A 22,044-nucleotide genomic window follows, 5' to 3' on the forward strand; every position below is an offset into this window, starting at 1 on the left:
CCACCTTAATTTTAAATAAAATTAAAAGCATTAAGGGGAAGGAGGGTGGCCCAATCTCGTCAGATCTTGGAAGGTGTGCAGGCTTGGTACTTGGACAGGAGTCCACCAAGAAAGACTCTACAGAGGAAAGCAATGGCAACACCTCTGCTTCTCTCTTGACTTGAAAGCCCTTTGCTGGGGTCAGTTGTGACTTGACAACACTTTCGTATGTCAAGACATGAAGAGATCACCATTTTTCAGTCATTAGATCCTTCATGTACAGAGATATCAAAACACTTCCTCACTACAGTTTTCCACACCTCCTAAATGTGTGTGTTTATTGCCATGGGGGAGGAAAGGCAGCCTCTAACTTGATTGTCCTTTCTTCTCTCCCTTCAACAGAAAATATGGAAAAGCCTGAATCTTTGCATACCTCAAACCTAGTGTTCAGTCCTGGCTGGTTGTCAGTAGGAATAAATAATTTATTTGCCTTTATCCCAGCCACAATATTATCCCTCAGTTTAAAAGCCCAATTTGAACCATCAACATTTGAATCAAACCAAAGAATGTTAGAAACATTTTTACATCCCCAACGTCACTTTTATTTGCTATAATTCCATAAACCATCCTTTGCCCATACAATTCTGTCTATTCTTTCAGTTATTATTGTTAGGAGTTATAGTTATTAACAGTGAGTATGGGCACTAACGCATGGGCAGAATGTTCCTGGTTCGCTCCTCTGTTATCCCACAATATTTTAATCCCACAATATTTAAGTCTGGATAATCAAACGCATGACGCGAGCCTATCCCACATTAAGTCTGAAACAAGTAGCTGCTGGAGGCTCCCCTTGCGTTTGAACCAACCATATAATGTGGGATAGTTCGCAATGCAGGATAGCAGGGGAGTGACATCGCCCAAGGATTGGCTGAGGAGTTATCCAATCAAAGGGCGATTCTCCCCCCCTTTTTTTTCTTTGATCGCCAGCGTTCCGGTATACCATCGTCTCAACCTGTCAATTAAAAAAAGGCGGGACGGGAGACCGGAAGCAGCAATTGCTCACACAGGAAAGGGGGCGGGACGGGGGACGGGAAGCGGCAATTGCTTGCGCAGGGAAGGGGGCGGGACGGAGGAGACCGGTAAGGAGTATTAGTAGTGAGCTAGCCGAGTAATTACACGCACGTCGGCGTTCCGGTAATGTAGCGGAATTAAAAAAAAGTAGCAGATTAGAACCGAAAAGATCGCTATAAACCAGGGATTGATTAACCCAGTTTTTTTGCCTTATTTCGCGAGTAAGGTGGGTCCTATGCGCAGCCCTTGGACGGTCGTGCGTGTGGACCATGGAGATTCGCTACTATTAAGGCACAAAAGTGAGACAAATTGGCCGTGCGTTAAGCCCCTATGTCCTTGGTTTATAGTGTGTAAACAGAATAAAATGTTGATTTAAAAACCTGAACCAAATTAACACAGCAGGAGATAATAATACTACACTAGGCCTCTCGATGTTCTGATGAAAGGACCTCCAAATTTCCAGGTGACTTGTGGGAGTCTACCAACACTGTGCCCTTTGTTTGCCACTAAATCAAAAAGGGATGCCTATGGCAGGGACATGGCCCAGGTGTTTTGTTTTTGTTTTTAAGAAACAAAAAGATCATTTCATGTGGAAGTTGACAAAATACTCCTGATTTCAAATGATCTTTGTGAGTGGAGATGAATATGGGTCCACCTCTTAAATAGGAGGCCAGAATGGGATCAGGGATACCAGTTATTGGAGGATATGAGAGGTATGGCGGTGGGAAATTATAATGGAAGGAGCCCGATATATGGGTATGCTTGGTCTCCTTTCAATCTTTTTCCCATCCCAAGATTTGAAGGGGTGGGGTTAGGATATTGAACCCTTCTCTGACATCGATGCTGTGCAATGCCAGATCTATAAATAATAAGACCGTGATGCTGCATAATTATTTTGCAGACCAAAAAGTAGACCTGATATGCATGACTGAGACCTGGGTAAAGGAGGGTGAAACAGTAGCCCTGAAAGAGCTTGACCCCTCAGGTGTTTTGGTCCTTCATCAGTTGTGGACAAAGGGTCGGGGGGAGGAGTGGCAGTGGTCATCTGGGAGTCTTTCTACTTCACAGAAATTCCTGCCCCAGAGTTCTCCACCATTGATTGTGTGAGCCTAGTGTGGGACACTGAGAAGAGTGTGGCTATCTTGCTGGTGTACCGACCACATAGTGCACCAGCAGATATCCTGCCAAGTCTGATTGAGGCAGTGTCTAGCACAGCCTTGAAGTACCCCATACTGCTGGTCTTGGGGAACTTCAACATTCATGCTGACACCACCCCACTTTCTTCTTTGGCCTCAGATCTAGTACTAACCATGGCAACACTAACCATGGCCCCACACAAGAAGCAGGCCACACACTGGACTTGATCTTTGTGGCAGGTATGGATGTGGGCCCAATTTCTATTGATAAAATGCTGTGGTTGGACCACTTTACCCTGAAGGTCTGCCTAGGCCTTCCATCCCCCGCACATAGGTGAGGAGAAGGTTTATTCTCACCCACAGAAACTCATGGATCTAATTGGTTTCCAGAAGGCTCTGCAAAATTCAGTATCCACGGCAACTCATTAGGTGTGCTGATAGAGGACAAGCACCACCGACTTTCTGAAGCCATTGATAGGATCGCTTCTTCACCCCCATTCAAAATTGGCCCCCTGTTATACCATGAGCTAGGGGGAAAGAAACAGGAGTTTAGACAACTAGAGCAAACTTGGTGGCGCACTTGCTGTGAAGCTGCAAGAACATCTTATAAAATGGTCATGAAATCTTATGAGATGGCAGTGAAGACCACAAAGAAAGCTTAATATGCGATCTCCATTGCATTTGCTAGCTCATGCCCAGCACAATTATTTAGGATAGTTAGGTCACTTACATTCCTCTCAGGGAACACCCAAATTACTACAGATTTGGCTCTCAGCTGTGAGGCTTTTGCAAGCAATTTTGCAGATAAACTCTTGTCACTTCACTACACCCTCTCCATCAATTCTGATACAGTTAGTGAACTGGAGGACCCATGGCTATCTTTGGTTCCTGTATCAGATCATTTCAGCCGAGTCACTGGAAACAATGTGAACAGGATTCTTGCTGCTGTGAAACCAACCACATGCCTGCTGGACCACCAGGAAACCAACCACATGCCTATCCTGGCTGGTTAAAGCCAGTGTGGATAGGGTATGCACCCCAGAAGACATTATCAATCCATAATAAACTTTAATAGAAAGTCCAATTTCTAAAGGAAGAGGTATAGTATTTCAATTTTCTTTTTTGACAGAACTGTACGATATTGTCGAAGGCTTTCACAGTCAGAGTTCATTGGTTCTTGTAGGTTATCTGGGCTGTGTGACCGTGGTCACACAGCCCGGATAACCTACAAGAACCAAAGAACTGTACAATGCTTGTGCATAAATCCAGCTCTGATGACATCTCTTGCTCGGGCCAGTTTCTACTATCTATTCAATGAGCCGGATCCAGCCAGCATTTCACTCCATCTCACCCAAGTCCTCTCCATACTACAGCTTCCATCCCCCATGGCTTTTGTAAATGCAGGTCACATGAACCTTAGTAGAGCCATTATGGGTGGTCAAAGACAATATCTTCTTGCTTTTTTGGCAGAATAGCAGGTTGGATCCAACCCAATAGCTGTCTTTTTCTGCCTTGGCTATGTAAAATCCCCTTCTCCTCTCAGTAGCACTCAGTGGTGGTGGCTGGAGTCTGCTCAGTGACCCACCATGTCAGCTGCTGCTGATTAGCTACTTCTTAGTGCCAGGCCACAACTTTTTCATTCACCTTTTTTTGGTTGAACATTGAGTTGATTGTAATCTTTTCACTACTATTCTTAGTTAAATTCTGCTTTATTCTTGCCCTGGTTATTGGCCTTTCTGGACCTATATACAGGCTGATTACAACATTATAGATGATTTTTAAATCTCTCTTTTTTTTAAAAAGCACAGTATTTTATTACCTTTCTTCTAAGTTAGGAAAACAAGAAATGAATGTAGAGGGGGATACTGCAATATAAATTAGGCTTTAAAGCCAAATCCATTTAAGCATGTTTCTAATAGCAAAACAAAGAGAAAGTCATTTGTCTTTTAACCCAGGAGTTTGATATTTTCATCAAACATGCAACCTCTTGTATTCTCTAGAACACAGTGGATTGTTTGGAATGCCTTACTCTGCTCCATTGAAAATTAAATTTCCTTGTTGCAATTGTATACAAAAGAGGTATGCAAACAATTCACTCACCAGCAGGAAACCCTGTCTGGGAAAGCAAAGTGCCATAGTTAACAGTCACTCGTAACAAGGTATTCACTGTTTTAATATAGGGCTTGATGTAAAGTAATTGGATCACTACTGAAGTCTTATCTGACAGTCATTTTAGGTGAACTGTGTGTTACAGGTGCCATAACAAAGGCATGAGAAAAACAGAGTAAACATAAAATAAGGCTGCCGTTGCCACTAAAAGGAAGACATGCTTCCATTAAAGACATTGGGGGGGGGGGGTAAAATCCTAATCCTGTTGCATTGGATCCTGTGATCTGGAGATACAAAGATTGAAGATCTGTCTGTGTTCCCCTTCCCCCAACAATCCTTTGTGACCCCAACAAAGTTTATTCCCTGGGTTTTGGGAGGCATGTGATCTAAAAGCTATGCTGGTCAGGAGGCTGCAGTGGGGAGGGGGAAAGGGACAAAACTTTCCTCCTTTCTTTTCAGCAGAGCGGCACTGTTGGAGGAAGCAGGGTAGTTTTTCCCCTTTCCCCTCCCTCACTGCAGCCTCCTGACTTACATGGCTATTAGACAATGTGGGTCCCTTTCCAAGGGTCTGAAAGGACTGCTAGGGAGAGGGGAATGCAGGAAGGATCCATGATCATCAGCCCCTTCTACAGAATCCCATTTACAGTAGCTTGTATCCTACTACTCCACCCAGTAGTGTTTGAAGCCTTTTTCCAGCCTAAAGAGATTTCCTCCAATGGAAATGGCTCTTCCACTGGAGGGAGAGCCACAAATTGGAGGAAGGCTCATTAGACTGCAAGAAGGCTTCAAACTGTGCTGAGCAGAGTGGTCAGATATTTTATGTTTTATGTTTCCCACTTCTTTTGGGGTAGAGCATCTGGTTGGCATGCAGAAGGTCCCAGGTTAAAAGGACCAGGCAGTAGGTGACGTGAATGGCCTCTGTCTGAGACAAAAGAGAACTGCTGCTAGTCTGAGTAGACAATACTGACCTTGATGGACTGATGGTCTGATTCCATGTAAGCCAGCTTCATATGTTCATTTTCCCCTCTATATTTGTAAAAAAAAAAAGTTTTAACTGGAACTAAGTCACAGCCAACTCATGGTGACCCCAGAAAGTTATGAATTTGGTGACTCTACCTCGAAAAATGCCCCTCCCTGGGAGAATTTTAAAAGTACTTCCTTTTCATATGTAATGGCCGCCTACTTCCTCACCCAAGAATCATGGGAAAATTCAGTTTCCCATGAATGCTTGCAATGGGCCCTTGCAAAGCTGTGGGTAGCAATGAGTGGGTCCATTGCAAGCATTCATGGGAAATTGAATTTTCCCACTTTCTTGGGTGAGGGAGCAGGCTTCCATTACAGACTATGAAAAGTAAGTACATTTAAAATTATCTCGGGTGGGGTGGCATTTTTCAAGGTAGAGTCACCAAATTCGCAGCATAGCTGCAAGGGACTCTCCTTGCATGAACGCCAAATTTTGACAAAGATTGGGACAGGGGGTCCCAATGGGATCCTGAAGGGGTTGACCCCCTCCAAAGAGAAGCATTGTAAACTTTTCCATGCTTCTCTATGGAAGAGGGGGGCGACCTCTTTGGGACCCCATAAAATTGGACACTCTAACCCAATCTTCACCAAACGTTGGGGTTCATGCAAGGAGAGTCTCTTGAAGCCACCCTGAAAATTTTGGAACTCTACCTCCAAAATGCCCCCACAGGAGCTTTGGAAAAAATACCCATAGACTATAATAGACCAATTTTTTTTTCTGTAAATCAGGAAATAAAGCCGAAATATCCCTTTACCAGTATGGGTATTCAGCTTATTCTGGGTTTACTTTTTTTTTTTTGCACAACCCTACTAGGGACTCTTGAGAGCAATAAAGCGCAAGCAGACATCTTAACCCCACAAGAGACCATGAAATCAACTCACCATTATCTGCATGGAACAAATTGGGACAAGTGAGAAGGGTGAAAATGTTCACCCGAGAGGTGGCTGTCGATGTCATTAATATATAAATTGAAAAGAAAAGGGGCCAGAAGACAGCCTTGACGAACATCTCTGTTTACTTTGATCTCTTTGGTTAATTGACCACTATTTCCACATCTCACCTGTGCTGTGTTATTCTGATACAGTTTATGAATTAACCAAAGGAGCCGGCGGTCAATAGAGGTCCTTGCTAATTTTCCCCACAATCTAGCCTGGGGTATACAATCAAAAGCCCTTTTTAGATTGATGAAGGCCACATAAAATTTTACCTCCAGGCAGTAAACGGAATACCATCATTTAAAACCAATCTGGGAAGGCACAATAATCTGGTTATCTATCATTCAAGTTTGTAATTTTATAACTAAATAAGAGCTAAATAATTTTCCTAGACAAGACAATAAACTAATTGGTCTGCAGTTTTCAGGAATAGAGTAGTCCCCTTTTTGTAAATGGGAACAATTATCGAATTAAGCAAAGATCACAGTATAAAAGCCATTTTTACTGATGTTAGAAAAGAAAGGTGCCAAAATCTTGCTCCAGCTAGGAACATTACTCTTAAAGAGTTCATTAAAGATGAAATCTGGACCGGGAGCCTTACCCATTTTAAGATTTCTGATAAGGCTGGCCACTTCTTTCTCTGTTATTGGGGGCTAAGGAAGAAGGTTATCTGAAAGTCTTATGTACTGTTATTTGCAGGGGAGGTAGATTAACAAAAGATTTTTTCAAAATAATTTCCCCACGTATTAGAAGATATATGGCAGCACATTGAGAAGTTACTGCCAAGCCCTTATTAACAAGTGCCCAGAAGCCAGTAGCGTCATGGTTGTTAATAGCTGTAATCAACCTTTTCCAACCTTCTCTTGAGAGACTTTGTTTTGTTTTGTTTTTGTATCAGATAAGGCTTTTAAATTGTCTCTTCCAGGTCATTAGAATGGCTAATAATCTCCTAGAGTTGGTATGTCTATAAGATCTATAGATTCTATGCAATTCTTTAAGAACATATCAACACTCCCTATTAAACCAGGGCTTATTGCTGGTCTGAAGACCAGCTCTTGATCGGGGTGAGACATATGCCTGCATGCTAAACCAAGAAGCTGGCAAGATGGATTTTCTCCCCAATGCACTATTCAGGGCAAGTGAACTACATCGCCTGAGCTAGTTCTGTACTCACTGCTGACCAGGGGCTGTGCCTCAGTGGTAGAGCATCTGCTTGGCATGCAGAAGGGCCCAGGTTAAATCCCCAGCACCTCCAGTTAAAGGGACTAGGCAAGTAGGTGATGTGAAAGACCCCTGCCTGAGTCCCTGGAGAGCCGCTGCCGGTCTGAGCAGACAATACTGACTTTGATGGACCAAGGGTCTGATTCAGTATAAGGCAGCTTCATGTGCTCATGTGTGTTCATCTGAGAGGTCCAGAGAGGCCCAGGCCACTTCCTACTTGTGAGGCCCATAACCTTAACAACAATTAAAAATGACAACACATGATGCATATAAAAAGCAGGTTGCAAAAATTATCAAATGCCAAAAATCAGGTGTCTAAAATGTGAGGCTTCATTTGAGCTTAAGGCCCATCTCAAATGGAACTCTAGCCCAGCCCTGCAAATGATTAGCTCTCCTCACAGCAATGTGCTAGGTGGATGAGCCCCAAGCAGGCAGGGAACCAGCACAAGTTGGCGATGTTGAAGCATTCAGATTGCAGGAGATGAATGTGCACATCAGTTTCCATTCAACACTGCCATGTTGAAGTGTCCTTAGTACTGCTGTTGCATCTCTATCTGAATTTTGACTGCAGTTTCTGGCCCAAGGACATTTATGGAGTGCTATCGAAGTAATATCCCAATTTCTGTAAATTTAATTCACCATGAACCTGCTTGATGAATTTCTTATATATGCAATTCAATATCAATTGTGCTTTTCAGTGCTCATCCCAGACTTTGATTTTTCTGAAATGTCATAAATGACCACATCATGGCAATGAGGTTACAGCCCAGGCTGAAACCACCAGGTTCCTGGACCATAGGCAATTATACCTGACTCCACATGCTTGAGCCCTATGTGAGTGGTAAGCACAGATGGGTTGCCAGGTGCCCCCTGGCAACCAGCAGGGGGCGGGAACTTACTAAGAGCAAAGAGAAGCCTAGACCAGCATTGCTGGCAGTGTGGTGATGTCACTTCTGGTGCAAACCAACAGTGAAGTCATGACATTGCTGGTGACATGGGGAAACTCTGGTATTTGAGCAAAAACTCTATGGTAGAAATCTTTTTTTACCACAGAGTCTTTCCTCAAATGCTAGAGCAGCAACATGATGAGGTCACTTCCAGTGCATGCTGGAAATGACATCACCACATTGCCAGCAATGCAGGCCTAGGACTCCTTTTGCTGCCAATAAGTCCCCTGCCAGCCATCTGATCAACACTGGGGGGGGGAGCTTAGGAGTAGGGGATTCCCCCACCTCCAGCGAGGACATGACAACCCTAATATATCACGATATTAATTAGTTGTAATGTCGTTGATAGCTTACCACCAGATATATAATAGAAAGTGCAGATGGCAATTTATATGTGACAACTGCTCTTGCCCCTTCTTTGCCAACAAAACTGAAGGGGGGGGCATGGCTCATCAGCAGAACATCTGCTTTGCATGCAAAAAGTCTCACATCCAGTTCCCAGCATCTCAAGGTGAAAAGGACCAAGTAATAGGTGATGTGACATACCTCTGCTTGAGACCCCAGAGAATCCCCTCCAGTTGTAGGAGACAATACTGAATTTGATAGACAAGTGGGTATAAGGCAGTTTCATGTGTTTACATCAAAATCTGTGGGCTTTCCTGAATTAAAAATACGGAGGGATTTTGACAGAAGCCAAAAGACTCTTGTAGGACTAGTGACAATTCCCTGGTGGTTTCGCATGTCTTAGCATCACTTCTGTTCTGCATAACAGAAAATGTACAGTGCCATAACATGGCTTTAATGACACCATCAATCTACCCCATTTCAATGGTGGTATGTTCCCAGTTGTTTCATGATGTTTCTTCACAAGGACAGTTATGGGATCAGTCCTTTGACTGGATATGCATTTACTTAATGAATACTAAAATGTGTTGGAAGGAATGTTAATAGAAAGCAAGGTCAAGCCTTGCACATAGTGTATATCAGAGATATGTGATGCTTGAGGGATACACCATATACTACTAGAAGGTACTACTAGAATCTTTGGAGCCTTGCAAACCTAGGGGGTGGGCCACAGGGGAAGCTCTCACCCCATGAAGAACCTGCTGCTACAGTGAAAGGGACAGAGAGGGGGAGATCAGTTTGTCCTGGTGCAGCTGTGCTGAGGCCCTTGTGGTTCTTCCGTTAAAGTTAAAAGACTGGCCAAAACCTAGGAAGATGGGGAACATTTCTGTTGAGAAAGAAGTGTCAAGCTAGTGCAGCTGGCGTTATAAGAGAGTTGTGAGATTGGCTGATGAGGAGACGTCTTGTCTGATGCTTTGGGAATGGTCAGTTGAGTCAAGAAAGAAGTATGGGATTACAGCAGAAGGCTAACCCCATCTGAGTGGAGAGTGGTGATGTTTTCAAAGGGTAGCAGACAAGAGGGAAACAGCAAGCACCACCACCTCAGGGGTGGCACAGAACTGTCAGCTCAAAGAAGAGCTGGGCAACCATGAGTTGGTTAGGATATGACAGGCAGTGCCCCAGACGTGTTATCAGGCAGCTAACCACATATGAACACACATGAAACTGCCTTATACTGAACCAGACCATTGGTTCATCAAAGTCACTATTGTCTACTCAGACCGGCAGAAGCTCTTCAGGGTCTCAGATGGAGGTTATTCACATCACCTACAACCTGACCTTTAACTGGAAATGCCAGGGATTGAAACTGGGACTTTCTGTATGCTGAGCAGATGCTCTACCATTGAGCCACAGCCTCTCCTAGATATAGGACTGTGGTGGTAAACATAGGACAAAATGTCAGACTCACATTCCCTACCCCATGACGTGTAATAAAATTGAATAGGAACCAGAGCCTAAATACCTAGATTTCTATCTGATTAATGGTTGCTTATGCAATCTGCTGCTTGGAATGGGAGAGTGATGGATCTGCTTGAGATGACATTTATATGAAACAATCCCAGTTGACATTCAACATTTTGCACATATTCTGCATGAGAAGGTATTTGAGCCTCAGTCTCACCCCTGTACTTTCTTGACTCAACCATATATGTCTGGGCTTTCATAGTATGGGATAATTTATGAACAATACTTGGATAAGTGATCTTACCTCCATGTATAGAGTTAGCTATCCTTTGGGCAATCTCTTTTCACCCTGCTCTTACTCCAAAGAGTTCAGAGCAGTGTAGTTGTGAGGACAAGGAAAGAACAAGGTTGTAAGCCACTTTGGCTCTTCATCAGAGAGAAGAGAATAAACAAACAAACAATTCAGTCTCCCCCAGAACTCATTTGCCTCTATTGAAGCCCAACAAAAGTTGTCGAACTCTTTGAAAGTTGTCTGTAATTTTCACATCATATTTTCAACCATTTAAAAGGGAGATCTGGTAGTTGGTGTGATAAATGCCACTGTTTAAAAGAGCCAAAGGTATCCTGAAATATGGCTTGCAGGTAATTAATTTTAAATTGGATTAAGACATTCCTGGAATTACTAGAAAACACTTCAAGGCTGATTCTTCTTTTTTGAGCTCCTTTCTTGAACACTCTTACAAATGGGGATTTGGTATTCATCCCAAAGCTCTGTAACTAAACTCCAACTAAATGTGAATAGCAAATCACTCCTGATGACATTTTCCATTCTGTTCCTCTTTGATGACTGGCACTCAGGGCACAGAGGCAGACGCAGGAAACGGTTCAACATAGACTGCACTACATGGTCATTCGGCTGCCTGAAGCATCAATCTGGTTTAAATAAAATTTAATGAAATTAAAATGCAATAATTTTGAAACATAATTATAAATGCAGTGTTACTTGAGGCACAAAAAAGACATTATTCACTGATGGTGTCTCCAGCTACTGATTTAATAGAGCCCAGGACGGTATGGGTGACCCTTTAAAATCCAATTCTGAACTGCAAAGTGACTTGCAGAAAAAATACTTTTCTTAAAAGGAAGATCTTTTCCCCCAGTGTAGAATGACTCATACCAGGTAACATGGGAAACCAAGAAAAGGAAATGGAGCTTTATTACTTTTTGCTTTCATCAGCTTGCACAGCCTACACAGTTGCTGGAAACTGGATTGGATTATACTCGTACTCTCTTTTTTTCTACATCGCCTATCAACATGGTTTTTAACTTAATTCTGTTTCCATGGTTTCCTATGCACCAAAAAGCCAATTCACTGAATTGGCTTTGCCTGCAGCAATTCTATGTATAGGGCAAAGGTATGATGTTACCATTATGTACTAACACAGTATCCAGAGACTGCATAATCCCAGGACCTCTGCTTCTTTGTTGCACTTCTTTCTTCCATTCAGGACAAAGAAACATTGAATGCAACTTACATGAAGTTCAGTGCGCCTTAATTCCATTGAAACATAATGTCTGATCCTGAACATACTCCAAAGTAAGTCATACTGATTCCAATGTAATTTACTATTGGTCTAAGGGTGCAATTCTATATATGTTTATCTAAGCAGAATCTATTCTCAGTGAAATTGCAGAAATTTGGGCCAGAAGGGTCATTCCTAAGCAAGAATCCTTGCAAGCAAATCCCATCGGGATGATGTTGAGCTAAACAGTCTGTTATACATGGGACATGAAGGAAGTGTTGATGTAGGATGAGATAATGGGTTGAATCCAGGCTAAATTTTCCAGCAGCGGAAAGGAACTTCTCCCACTTCAGCCCACTGATCTCCACAAATGCTGCTCTGGGAGCATAGGGGATCCTGAGCAATGACATAGGGGTGGTTGGCAACATGAAGGGGAAATCAACATGAAGGGGAAATGCCCAATTTCATCTGGATCCAATCCAATGTAAAAAAATACATGAATAGCCCTCAGTCCCAAGGTGATGGCTCCACCAGTGCACTAGCAGTTATACTGGTGGAACAGAATTACCATTTGTTAAGAAGAGGAGTATAATTTTTGTCTTTTGCTGATTGTAGCATCTGTTGTATTTTCTTGGTGGGTTTAAACAACAACAGATGCTACAATCAGCAAAAGACAAAAGAGACCCCCTCACCTCTGCAGAAGTATATTGTATACCTTGCAGTTGTGGACAAGTTTACATCGGGACCACACAACGCAGCATACAAACAAGGATAAAAGGACATGAAAGATACTGCAGACTTGGCCAATCTGAGAAATCAGCAGTGGCTGAACATGGACTGACACAAACAGGACACAGGGTCTTATTCCAAGACACTGAAAGACTGGACAATTCTACCAATTATTTTGTCAGATTGCACAGAGAAGCCATTGAAATTCATAAACATCACCACAACTTTAACAGAAAAGAAGAGAGTTTAAGAATGAATAAGGCTTGGCTTCCTGTCCTGAAAACCTCCAGACTAACAAAGACTACAGTCCACAATAGTCACGCGGATTAGCTTTGGATTTCACATGTTAACAGATCACTGCAGGATACAATGGTTCCATATTAACATACCACACCCTCATTAGCACTATCTTGATACTTACAGGACAATGATTAGCACATTACCTTTGATACTTTCTGCAGGACAATGATTCAGCTCAAACCCAACCCCTTTCTGACTATATATTACTCTTCCTACACACTTGACACTTAGAGACACTGTCCTTCAGTGTTACTCCTCTGAAGATGCCTGCCACAGCTGCTGGCGAAACGTCAGGAAAGAAAATACCAAGACCACGGTCAAACAGCCCAGATAACCTACAAGAACCAATTACCTTTTTCGTTTATATACCTTATATTCTCCCACCACAGTCGTTTTATGGACACAGCTAATTTGGAAAGATGAGATAATACACAATGAGGATCACCCCATCCTCTTTGTGCTTAGAGCATATCAAATTTAAACCCAACATCTCAACCACTACACACTTCCCATTATTGCAAGATTTCAGCACAGGTGGTGTGTGAAATTCCAGTGGACTTAACATGCACAAGCATAGAAAACTACCAGTACAAATAAAGCTTTGTCAAATTTTTATGGGAGGCTTAAATCACACTGAGTCTCTTCTGTGCTCTTCATGTGAGCGTTTGATCATTGTTAGCACAAAATTGAAAGCCACAGAGCAGCATTATATTTGCATTACAAAACAACTGAAGTAAAAACCTCTGTAAGCATCACTCAGAAAAAATGTTATTCTCTTCTTCAAGCAGGAATGACCGATACCACTTGCCATTCTCCCATCTCATAAGCTTTTACACAGTTATATTTCTTTAAAGAGAGAACAGCTTTAAATTAGCTTCCCATGGGTGTTTTTGTTCACAACAAACATTGCAGGAAAGAAGACAAACCCCCTTCTAATCTGGAGAACCGGGTTTGATTCCCCACTCCTCCACATGAATGGCAGACTCTAATCTGGTGAACCAAGTTTGTTTCCCCACTCCTCCCCACAAAGGCTGCTGAGTGACCTTGGGCTAGTCACAGTTCTCTCGGAACTCTCTCAGCCTTACCTACTTCACAAGGTGTCTGTTGTGGGGAGGAGAAGGAAAGGGAATTGTAAGCCACTTTGAGACTCCTTAAAGGTAGGGAAAAGCGGGGTATAAAGCCAACTCTTCTTCTTCTTCTTAAATAAATATGAATTAAATCTCGTTAATTATATCAAGTTTCTAGTTCTGTCTGGTCTTACCTATCATATTGTCAATCAATGCTGGTAAGAATTTAATGTGGATTTAATAACAATTGTTGGATAAATGTGATTTAAAAGCAACCTTTGGTTCCTTCTTGTCATTCTAAACTTTCTAATATACACCAGGGACAAATAATTTGGGTTGTGTACCTATGGTTTTTTGTTGAATTGCTGCATTATGACTTCCATTAGCTATCTTACCTTCAAACTATTCCTGAATGTGTAGTTATTAATTCACATTACTGTCCTGTGAGAGAACTGAACATCAAATTATATTGCAGTTTGACCTCCTGTATGTAGCCAATGTTTACTATAACTGATGCACGAGAAACAGCTAAAGCATGCCTAAATACCTTTCAATTGTCTCTTTTAGCCCCTGCCCATGATGCTAGTTTACAGTTTTCCAAGGTATGTGTTCCTGTTCTCCATATTGTACTCATGATTTCCTATCTTCTCCTACTCATGAATAGCAGCCAGATAGAAAGGGGAATCTAGGTGAACTACTTTCACTAACTGGAAGGAAGAAGAATGTGGGAGTAGGTCCTACTCCTTCTTCTCTGCCTGCATCTTTTTTTCTTTTTTCTTTTTTTGCTGTCAAGTCACAGCTGACTTATGGTAACCTCTGGTGGGGTTTTCAAGGCAAGAGACATTCAGAGGTGGTTTGTAATTGCCTGCCTCTGCATCATACCGCTGGTATTACTTGGAGGTCTCCCATCCAAATACTTGCCAGGGTCAAGGCTGAGAGTATGTGACTGGCCTAAGGACACCCAGAAAGTTTCCATGATAGAGAGGGGATTTGAACCTGGGTTTCCCAGATCCTAGTCCAGTACTTTAGCCACTGTACCATACTGGCTTTCACACTGGTCTGCATCTAGCTCACCAGAAATTCAGCTTCCTGACTTCACCTCCTCCTGTTTTGTTTTTTGTTTTTCCCAATAGGCCCTGGCTCTTTGTGCCCCTTGGCAACTAGAGGACCAGAAGAAGGACCTTATGTTATCATGCTGTGGCTTCACATATGGAACACTGCAGGATGTTTTGCACACAGACAAGATGGCATCCTTTTAACTTAACTGGTTCAAGGGTTCTAATCTGAAATCAGTGTCAGCACAACTGAAATCGATGCAAGTTTTTAAGTTGTGCACAGAGCTCTATTATCCCTTCCCTTTAATCAACGGTTTACCTCCCATAACTACAGAGGAATCACAAAAAAAGACACAGAATAAGTGGCTGATGTTTAGTTTGTGTTTGTAAATTAGGAAACAGGCTGCATCCACTGTTTGAAAAAGTTGCATCAGCTTTAGATTTTCTCACCTCCTTTTACCCCAAAGGTGTTGACATATGTTCCCGGAGATAGCATGGTGTAGTAATTAGGATGTTGCATGAAGGTGGAGAGGCCTGGGTTCAAATCCCCATCCAGTCAAAAAAGGTTTGCTGGGAAACTCTTAGTTCAATCATACCTTGTTATGAGGATACACATGAATACATGAAGCTGCCTTATACTGAATCAGACCCTTAGTCCATCAAAGTCAGTATTGTCTACTCAGACCGGCAGCAGCTCTCCAGGGTCTCAGGCAGAGGTCTTAAACATCACCTACTCGCCTAATCCCTTTAACTGGAGACACCAAGGATTGAACCTGGGACCTTCTGCATGCCAAGCAGAGGCTCTACCACTGAGCCACAGCCCCTGGATGAAATGGTGGATGGGAGAACTTCATAAAGCACGCTAAACTCCTTGAGGAAGAACATGCAATGTTACCTGATTCCATCAGCAGTCTTACTTATCATCATGAAATCACTGTGCAGACCTTAATCACTGTACTTCCTGCCTAGCCCATCATTCCTGTACCCAAACAGTATTGAAAGAATCTGCATGCACCAAAACATTCAAAGCCAATTCAGAACTGTTTAAAAAAATACAGCCTTTTTCTGTCAATCACCAAGGAAGCTCACAATTAGTAGAGCTGATGCAATAAAAAAGCCTGTTTAAACAGTCAAAATAGAGGAAATGAAGAAACCCCCCCATTGCCTCCAGTGGGGCTGTGCCACCGAAAAGGTGGTGCAGCCCCTCCGCCGCTTGAGGGGGCATTCCCAGGGCAAAAGGGCTGTGGAAGCTGTTTAAAGGCAGCTCCACCTCCAGGAATGCCTCCCCCCACTGATGGCAGGGGCCAGAGGCTGGCATGTTTTCCCCTCTGCCAATGTAGGTGCCACCTTAGTCCATGATAAGGTGGCACCTATGCCAGCGTGAAGTCACACCAGCTCCTAAGAAGCTTTACCACCCCCCTTCAGGATTGGGCTCTTAATGTGCTTAGAAGGGTCTACCTGTGTTTAGGATGGCACAATGGCCTTCTGTCATGTGCACCACTTTTTGCACCACTTTTTGCCTAATAGTACATGCAGTTTTTTAGAGAGTGCTTATTGAGTGAGCCCTGACCTGGATAGCCCAGGCTAGCAAGATCTTGTCAGATCTTGTCAGATCTCAGAAGCTAAGCACGGTCAACCATGGCAAGTATTTGGATGGGCGACCACCAAGGAATACCAGGGTTGCTGTGCAGAGGAAGGCACTGGCAAACCACCTCTGTACATTTCTTGTCTAGAAAACCCCACCAGGGGTCACCATAAGCCAGATGTGATTTGATGGCAAAAATAAGTGTGTGAACCATACCAGTGTTCATATCACAATGATAATAAAATGATCTGAAATCAATAATATAAACAGAAGCAGTTATTCTAAAATTGGAAGTTCGTTCCTCATTCAAAGACAGAAGTTTTTATGGTCTTAGCCTAAATCAGTAAGGTACATCCAGAAATGCCTTTCTCCAGGCAGCCATTGTTCCACACAAATTAATGAATCTATAAACTCCATAGTTCCTCCACAATACCAAATTACTGCAGTAACTTTCAGAAATGGTTTTCATATTAACAACTAATAGCTTTGATACATTTGTTCCAAGTTCTATTCTGCTTCCGTGCATTCAGAGCAAAACATTAGTTACTGATTCTGGAAAGTTTTCCTGACCCAAATTGGTCTTTAGTGGAGGCTGATTTTGCAAACTCATGGAGTGAAAAGAGGAGTTGAAAGAATGAAGAGAAGGAGGAGGCAAAAGAGGAACACAGAAGAGCCAACAAAGATCAAGGAGCGAAAATTATGGCTAACTGCTACTGACAAGGGGGGGAAGACTAATTATGTTGCCAATGAAGTGATGCAAAAATTTGAAAGCATCTATGGTGCTGATGTGCAAACTCAGCCCACTGCTATTCTATTCTCCTTTCTATGAACACCTGGCCACAGTGGGCAGCCAAAACTGATCACAAAATTGTCTCCTTCCTTTGTTTTATCTTTTTTTTCTTGCAATTTTAATACATTGTCAAAGATGGAAATTACTATTGAAAAGATTGGTATTAGGATGGGGATAGAATGGAGTAGTTATTATCAATGTAGGGAAGCAATATCCTATAGTATAGTATAGTACAATGCTATGATCCAATTTAGCTACCCAATTACCGAGCCTGAAATCCTGCAAATAGGTACTCATGAATAAATCACATTGAGATCAGTGGGGATTCTTCAAGCACATCTGATAGTAGGATTACACCCTTAATCTGGGCTTTATGTGCATTAACAGAGCAATCCTAAACAGAGTTGCATCTTTCTAAGTGCATTTACTACAGTGGACTTTAAGAGTGTAAATCTGTTTAGGACTGCACTTTAAGAGGAAGAAATTTCTAATTATGAAAAATGCTAGTTGTTTTGCAACATTTTTTTTTCATCCCATAAAGCTATCAAGCTAAATTAGTACTAGATACTGTTGATCTTATTCTGGCTACAGGAATCATTGCTGTTTAGGTAAAATGCTGTGGAATGCAGAACTATACACATAGCCATATACAGGTGTGCATTTTCCAGATCTTATTTCAGTAACGATTTCAGTAATTGTATACTTATTTATTTTTTAATTATTATTTTCATATACTGGGTCAGATAATTTATTCTGTTCTTTGTATGGTTATCTTAGTTTTAATGGGAGACACATTTCTGGCTGCAGCTTTTCATTTTTAACCAATTGAGAGTATATTTTTCAGGCCCGCAGATGGGAGAAAGTACTCTTATTTAGGGGAAATTAAGATTATAATGTGCACAGGACACAGGCAGACATGGCATGTAAAAGAGGTTTCCCCCACTGGGGATCATCAAGTAGTGTGTGTGTGTGTGTGTGTGTGTGTGTGTGTGTGTTTGTGTTTGTGTGTACACACACACTTTCCACAGCTATGCTATATATATATATATAAAACAAAAGAAGAGCTTGTGAGTGCATGAAGCTAAACCTTGCCTCTATGTGTACTAAGCTGATTTCAGCATTCTAGTTAATACTCAGTATCAGAGTCAGGCAAGCATCAGACTAGCTCAATAAGGGCCAAAATACATATTTTCAATTTGTTGTATTTGGGATGCCCAACTTGACTTGACTTGGAATCAGGCAATCATACATTACCTGTGAGCTTAACTATTGGGAATTTATTTCCTGAGCACCTGGGGCCATGATATACACTGGGATCACAGTACTCAGGGAATCTTTCTCCCAAAGACATTTTCCTGGCCTATATGTGCAGCCTCCACCAAAGACCAATTTGGGTCAGGAAAACTATATGGGGGAAGGCTGAAGTGCCTTCACCCCTTGTGCTGTGCTCCCAGTCCACATCAGGGCCCCATGCATTTGGGAAATGAGCTCTCAGCAGGGAATTTGCAGCTGATGTGTGGCTCAGGGAATCCAGACACCACACATCAAAAACTGTATCAAGTAATTTGCCTCCAATGGCTCCTTAGTAGGGTTTAGCTTCCCTCACTTGCAGGCCTTAATTTCATTCAAAGTAGACTTACAGCACCCATTTTCTTTCCATGAAATTAACCAGAAAATCCATCTCGAACTACTGAAATGACATAATTGGTGGAAAGTAGAAATGATGTGTATAAAAATGCCAGCCAGGAAGATCCTGTTCAGTGGGAAAAAAGATTAATGTAACTGGTAGGAGAAAGTCACTCTCAGAAAAATATCCACTAAGTCATGCCTTCCCCTTATCACTTCACCTCTCGTTATTTTTTCTGTTTATTTTCCTGTTGGAATTAATTACATAACTACATTTACAAACAGGGGGTTTTCAGGTCTCATTTTGCTTAGTTTCTATCTAACCACCTACCTTTTCAACCCTGGCAGTGCATTCCTGACCTTTAAGGGCGAAAGCCCTTAGGAGGCCAGGAAGGTGCTGCGCCAGCATTGGGGCCCTCCACGCCGGCATCCGGACTACTTACGCCACCGTAAGTGTTCCCAATGCCGGCGGGGAAGGCCGGACACCAGGCGCAGGCACCACCACAGCAACACCACCCCGGCTGGCAACGCCTTCTGCCGCCATCCCACTGGTGTAAAGGCCCATGCCGGCATCCCAGGGGCATTCCAGCACCTCAGGAGGCATTCCGGGGGGGTTCCAGGGGGAGGAGCTGCCAATAAGCAGCCTCCTGTCCCCATTTACCCCAGGTACATCTGCAGCGAGAGGAGTGAAGCTGCGCCAGCTTTTTGCTGGTGCAGCCTCGCTTTTCTCAATGGGGCAAAAAGGCCCAGTTTTTTTGGGGGGGGAAGCTTCTAAAAGGCTTTTTTTGGGTCTTTTGACAGCTGTGGAATGGCTTAGGAGGTGGCACGGCAGCGCCTTCTCCCCACCGTCCCCAGCCACCGCCAGCTCAGGAATGGGCTGGAATAGAACTAAACATTATGCTGTATATCAAACATAAACAAATATTTGTCAAATATTTGGATCACTAGATAATACATCATCAAAATTTTGACTTGTTGAAAACATTTTTTAAGAGTAACCATTTCAGTTCTAGCCTCATAACATTTGAGAAACATAACCCAAACTCTACAGATTTATATCAAAACTGGTTTCTTTGGAATACATAAATATTCCCATCATGCACTGTTGATTACATCACTTGAGCAACTGATGCAGTTAGTTAATTGAACCACTAGATGGAACTCTATTCAATTGCAATGGATATATTCCAATATTAATATTGCTTAGCTTTTTCAAAATATCATAATTATGTCTATTGTTTTTACATTATGTTTATTTTATAAAAAACTGAGTAGTACATGATCAGACATTTCCCATTTCATCTTTTGTTATTATTCTCATGGACATTTGTGTTGAAATCTTACTTGGATTAAATGCCTGTTTTTATTTATCTATTCTGTAAGGTAGGCAGGGGACAAAGAAGCCTGTAAACATAAGGGACTGGAAAATCTGTGTTTCATATACAAAGAGCTCATTTGCAATGTAAGTCCCAAAGAAGCCAATACAAGTTTGTAAACTCAGATTTTCAATTTATGTTTGCTAAAACATTCCTTCAATGTTGTAATTCATTTTACAATAAGTACTAATCTCTCCCATTCCATTGAGAAACTTCAGAGTGGTAATGAAAGCAACATTATCCAAGATGGTCTGCATACTTGAAGATAAATTAGAGCCACTTACTATTAGTAACAAAACAATTTTGTAAGCATTGAGTCCTTTGTGGTTGAGAATTCAGCACCAACATTTCTTGCAACCCAAACAAGAATTCTGCACATAAAAAAGGATCTGAGTCTCTCTTTTCTCCCAGGAAGCCTCACTGAGCACATGCTTTTGGCTTCCTCTGAACTCTGGCAATTAGAAAAAGCAGATAAGTTATGCACATTTGTTGATACTCATGATAAACACAATCATGGGAAGGCAGTGCTGTGCAGTGGCACTTAATTCATAAAGATTTATCTACTCACACTTTCTAAGCATTGTGGTGATATGGATTTCTAGAATTACTGAAAGTTGCCAGCCTCATTTCTAAATAAGCCACATGTAGCAATATACAAAGTCCAGGGAAAGACTGTGGCCAAAATACTGTGTTATCAAACTGGGCTTTTCCAGTAGTGGCACCACATTACCAAACTGTAGTAAATCTGAACCTCATTTCCTTCTGCTTGCATTGTAAGGTAGTTTTATTTCCATGGGCCTTTTAGCTAATTAAACTTTCAAGTTTGCTGGGTGAATTTTAATTACAGAACACTTGTTTTGGGGTTTGCTTCTCATGCTATCTTTAAGATAGTTTTGTATTTTAAGTTGGCTTTATTAGATCTTTGGTGCTCTTTATGTTTCACGTTTTATTGTTTTGTTTTTATTCCTCGTCTTATCATTCTGAATATCCATTTAGAAAGCAGTCCTATATTCATAATCCATTCCATTTGGCACCCATGGGTAGTTAGAGAAATCTAGTACAACCTGGAAGTTATCTAGAACCATATTAGTTATCTAGAACCATATTAGGAAGTTATCTAGAACCATATTAGGCAAAATCCAGGCACTCCGCCAGATATTTCACAACAACCTTCTCACCAAATGTGGGGGAGAGCTCAGATTAACCCACATAATTTTTCCTGTTGGTTTTGCCTACCAGTGTAATCACCCACAGTATAGATATCGGGTTTTGTATACATAGTAACTCCTGTGGTTCACAGCAGTCGATAGCCTCCCCCCTCTCCCAACAGGGTCATCCTGTTACATTTTTCAGGCTCCCAGAACTCTCTCAGCCCCACCTACCTCACAAGGTGTCTGTTGTGGATAGGGGAAGGGAAGGCGATTATAAGCTGCTTTGAGACTCCTTTCAGTAGAGAAAATTGGTGTATAAAAAGCAACCTTCTTCTTTTTGCACCATTTGTCTCACTTGAAAATACTGAAACAAAGATGGGTGATACCCTCCCTTTGATCAACAATCTAGTTGGATTTTATTTGATGCCTGAACCTCAAAAGATTTCTATTGGGGAAACTATGAAGGGGAAGAGTTAACCCCCCAATGGCTTCACAGCATTTCCCCGCTCTACACCAGGGCTACCCCATTGGTGTCTTTTAATATAAAATTACACACAAAACATGCAGTTTATTCCAGATTTCCAGGCAAAAACATGCTAGCCAGGAATTCT

Source organism: Euleptes europaea, chromosome 3 (genome assembly GCF_029931775.1).
Source record: "Euleptes europaea isolate rEulEur1 chromosome 3, rEulEur1.hap1, whole genome shotgun sequence".
In the NCBI taxonomy this organism is placed as follows: Eukaryota; Metazoa; Chordata; class Lepidosauria; order Squamata; family Sphaerodactylidae; genus Euleptes; species Euleptes europaea.